Consider the following 5,116-nt stretch of genomic DNA (forward strand, 5'->3'; position numbering starts at 1 on the left):
GAACACCACATCAGATCAATGATAAAAGAGAGAAAATAGGCCCTCATTAAAAAGAAGGAAATAGACTTGTTACAAGGAGAACCTGTATATCTTCCTTTTCAGGATTCCAATTATGAGCAAAAGAGAAACTATCTCAGATAATCAGTGCTACAGATATGCACCAAAGAGATTAAACTTTTTGCAACAGAAACGTGAAAAGAAAAAACGAAGAAGACCGAGTTCTTGAAGAAGATTGATTAGGGGGAGGGGGGGGGGGGGTAACGTAACGGTGTGTCTGAAGGAGAACATTTGCATTTTTTTTTTTTCAAGTGTCCATTTTAAGCAAAAGAGGCACTCTTGTAATCAGTGCTACAGATATGCACCAAAGAGTTGAAACTTTTTGCAGCAGAAACATGAAAAGAAAAAAACGAAGAAGAACAAGTTCTTGGAGAAAATTAGTCCCAATTGATACCCTAGTTACTGAAGGAGAAATTGGCCAGTAGGTGTTACATCTTGAGGTGAAGAAGGCCAATGATCGAGGAGAACTGTTGTCTTCTTCTAGGCCCAAACCAGGCACTGACAGATGTTGAGCCAGGTAAGCCTGGGGTGTAGTTTATTGTCATACTCCAAGACAACCCAGTTCCATCAGGGGAGGGGGGGGGGGGGGTAACTTAACGGTGTGTCTGAAGGAGAACATTTGCATTCTTTTTTTTTCAAGTTCCCATTTTGAGCAAAAGAGTCACTCTTGTAATCAGTGCTACAGATATGCACCAAAGAGTTGAAACTTTTTGCAACAGAAACATGAAAAGAAAAAAACGAAGAAGAACAAGTTCTTGAAGAAGATTAGTCCCAAGTTGATACCCTAGTTACTGAAGGAGAAATGGCCAGTAGGTGTTACATCTTGAGGTGAACAAGGCCAATGATCGAGGAGAACTGTTGTCTTCTTCAAGGCCCAAACCAAGCACTGACAGATGTTGAGCCAGGTTAGCCTGGGGTGTAGTTTATTGTCATACTCCAAGACAACCCAGTTCCATCGGGGAGGGGGGGGGGGGGTAACTTAACGGTGTGTCTGAAGGAGAACATTTGCATTCTTTCTTTTCAAGTTTCCATTTTGAGCAAAAGAGGTACTCTTGTAACCAGTGCTACAAATATGCACCAAAGGGTTTAAACTTTTTGCAACAGAAACATGAAAAGAAAAAAACGAAGAAGAACGAGTTCTTGAAGAAGATTAGTTGGGGGGGGGGGGGTACTTAACAGTGTGTCTGAAGGAGAACATTTGCATTCTTTTTTTTCAAGTCTCCATTTTGAGCAAAAGAGGCACTCTTGTAATCAGTGCTACAGATATGCACCAAAGAGTTGAAACTTTTTGCAACAGAAACATGAAAAGAAAAAAACGAAGAAGAACAAGTTCTTGAAGAAGATTAGTCCCAAGTTGATACCCTAGTTACTGAAGGAGAAATTGGCCAGTAGGTGTTACATCTTGAGGTGAACAAGGCCAATGATCGAGGAGAACTGTTGTCTTCTTCTAGGCCCAAACCAGGCACTGACAGATGTTGAGCCAGGTAAGCCTGGGGTGTAGTTTATTGTCATACTCCAAGACAACCCAGTTCCATCAGGGGAGGGGGGGGGGGTAACTTAACGGTGTGTCTGAAGGAGAACATTTGCATTCTTTTTTTTCAAGTTCCCATTTTGAGCAAAAGAGTCACTCTTGCAATCAGTGCTACAGATATGCACCAAAGAGTTGAAACTTTTTGCAACAGAAACATGAAAAGAAAAAAAACGAAGAAGAACGAGTTCTTGAAGAAGATTAGTCCCAAGTTGATACCCTAGTTACTGAAGGAGAAATTGGCCAGTAGGTGTTACATCTTGAGGTGAAGAAAGCCAATGATCGAGGAGAACTGTTGTCTTCTTCTAGGCCCAAACCAGGCACTGACAGATGTTGAGCCAGGTAAGCCTGGGGTGTAGTTTATTGTCATACTCCAAGACAACCCAGTTCCATCAGGGGAGGGGGGGGGGGGTAACTTAACGGTGTGTCTGAAGGAGAACATTTGCATTCTTTTTTTTCAAGTTCCCATTTTGAGCAAAAGAGTCACTCTTGCAATCAGTGCTACAGATATGCACCAAAGAGTTGAAACTTTTTGCAACAGAAACATGAAAAGAAAAAAACGAAGAAGAACAAGTTCTTGAAGAAGATTAGTCCCAAGTTGATACCCTAGTTACTGAAGGAGAAATTGGCCAGTAGGTGTTACATCTTGAGGTGAAGAAGGCCAATGATCGAGGAGAACTGTTGTCTTCTTCTAGGCCCAAACCAGGCACTGACAGATGTTGAGCCAGGTAAGCCTGGGGTGTAGTTTATTGTCATACTCCAAGACAACCCAGTTCCATCAGAGGAGGGGGGGGGGGGTAACTTAACGGTGTGTCTGAAGGAGAACATTTGCATTCTTTTTTTTTCAAGCTCCCATTTTGAGCAAAAGAGGCACTCTTGTAATCAGTGCTACAGATATGCACCAAAGAGTTGAAACTTTTTGCAACAGAAACATGAAAAGAAAAAAACGAAGAAGAACAAGTTGTTGAAGAAGATTAGTCCCAAGTTGATACCCTAGTTACTGAAGGAGAATTTGGCCAGTAGGTGTTACATCTTGAGGTGAAGAAGGCCAATGATCGAGGAGAACTGTTGTCTTCTTCTAGGCCCAAACCAGGCACTGACATATGTTGAGCCAGGTAAGCCTGGGGTGTAGTTTATTGTCATACTCCAAGACAACCCAGTTCCATCAGGGGAGGGGGGGGGGGGGTAACTTAACGGTGTGTCTGAAGGAGAACATTTGCATTCTTTTTTTTTCAAGTTCCCATTTTGAGCAAAAGAGGCACTCTTGTAATCAGTGCTACAGATATGCACCAAAGAGTTGAAACTTTTTGCAACAGAAACATGAAAAGAAAAAAACGAAGAAGAACAAGTTGTTGAAGAAGATTAGTCCCAAGTTGATACCCTAGTTACTGAAGGAGAAATTGGCCAGTAGGTGTTACATCTTGAGGTGAAGAAGGCCAATGATCGAGGAGAACTGTTGTCTTCTTCTAGGCCCAAACCAGGCACTGACAGATGTTGAGCCAGGTAAGCCTGGGGTGTAGTTTATTGTCATACTCCAAGACAACCCAGTTCCATCAGGGGAGGGGGGGGGGGGTAACTTAACGGTGTGTCTGAAGGAGAACATTTGCATTCTTTTTTTTTCAAGTTCCCATTTTGAGCAAAAAAGGCACTCTTGTAATCAGTGCTACAGATATGCACCAAAGAGTTGAAACTTTTTGCAACAGAAACATGAAAAGAAAAAAACGAAGAAGAACAAGTTGTTGAAGAAGATTAGTCCCAAGTTGATACCCTAGTTACTGAAGGAGAAATTGGCCAGTAGGTGTTACATCTTGAGGTGAAGAAGGCCAATGATCGAGGAGAACTGTTGTCTTCTTCTAGGCCCAAACCAGGCACTGACAGATGTTGAGCCAGGTAAGCCTGGGGTGTAGTTTATTGTCATACTCCAAGACAACCCAGTTCCACCTGGGGAGGGGGGGGGGGGTAACTTAAGGGTGTGTCTGAAGGAGAACATTTGCATTCTTCTTTTTCAGTGTTTTAAATCCCCTCTTTTTTCTTACAGAACTATAGAATAAAAATTCTTCTCTGAAAATTGCATCGAAATGTGTCTTTAAATAATGAATTCACAAAAAGAAAAAATGATTTGTAGTGAAAAAAAGACGAGAGACTTGTTATCTTAATACTTTTTTTAAAAGTTTACCTTTAATGATCACAGTGGGACATCAAGTACATCTCTCATTTGAAGACAGGCATCACCAGAAGCAACATCAGGTTGATAGAACACCACATCAGATAAATGATAAAAGAGAGAAAAATAGGCCCATCATTAAAAAAGAAGGAAATAGACTTGTTACAAAGGAGAACCTGTATATCTTCCTTTTCAGGATTCCAATTATGAGCAAAAGAGAAACTATCTCAGATAATCAGTGCTACAGATATGCACCAAAGAGATTAAACTTTTTGCAACAGAAACGTGAAAAGAAAAAACGAAGAAGACCGAGTTCTTGAAGAAGATTGATTAGGGGGAGGGGGGGGGGGTAACGTAACGGTGTGTCTGAAGGAGAACATTTGCATTTTTTTTTTTCAAGTGTCCATTTTAAGCAAAAGAGGCACTCTTGTAATCAGTGCTACAGATATGCACCAAAGAGTTGAAACTTTTTGCAGCAGAAACATGAAAAGAAAAAAACGAAGAAGAACAAGTTCTTGGAGAAAATTAGTCCCAAATTGAAACCCTAGTTACTGAAGGAGAAATTGGGCAGTAGGTCTTACATCTTGAGGTGAAGAAGGCCAACGATCGAGGAGAACTGTTGTCTTCTTCTAGGCCCAAACCAGGCACTGACAGATGTTGAGCCAGGTAAGCCTGGGTGGTAGTTTTTGTCATACTCCAAGACAACCCAGTTCCATCAGGGGAGGGGGGGGGGGTAACTTAACGGTGTGTCTGAAGGAGAACATTTGCATTCTTTTTTTTTCACGTTTCCATTTTTAGCAAAAGAGTCACTCTTGTAATCAGTGCTACAGATATGCACCAAAGAGTTGAAACTTTTTGCAACAGAAACATGAAAAGAAAAAAACGAAGAAGAACAAGTTCTTGAAGAAGATTAGTCCCAAGTTGATACCCTAGTTACTGAAGGAGAAATTGGCCAGTAGGTGTTACATCTTGAGGTGAACAAGGCCAATGATTGAGGAGAACTGTTGTCTTCTTCAAGGCCCAAACCAAGCACTGACAGATGTTGAGCCAGGTTAGCCTGGGGTGTAGTTTATTGTCATACTCCAAGACAACCCAGTTCCATCGGGGAGGGGGGGGGGGGGTAACTTAACGGTGTGTCTGAAGGAGAACATTTGCATTCTTTCTTTTCAAGTTTCCATTTTGAGCAAAAGAGGTACTCTTGTAACCAGTGCTACAAATATGCACCAAAGGGTTTAAACTTTTTGCAACAGAAACATGAAAAGAAAAAAACGAAGAAGAACGAGTTCTTGAAGAAGATTAGTTGGGGGGGGGGGGGGTACTTAACAGTGTGTCTGAAGGAGAACATTTGCATTCTTTTTTTTTCAAGT

This window comes from Asterias rubens, chromosome 9, assembly GCF_902459465.1.
Source record: "Asterias rubens chromosome 9, eAstRub1.3, whole genome shotgun sequence".
Classification (NCBI taxonomy): domain Eukaryota; kingdom Metazoa; phylum Echinodermata; class Asteroidea; order Forcipulatida; family Asteriidae; genus Asterias; species Asterias rubens.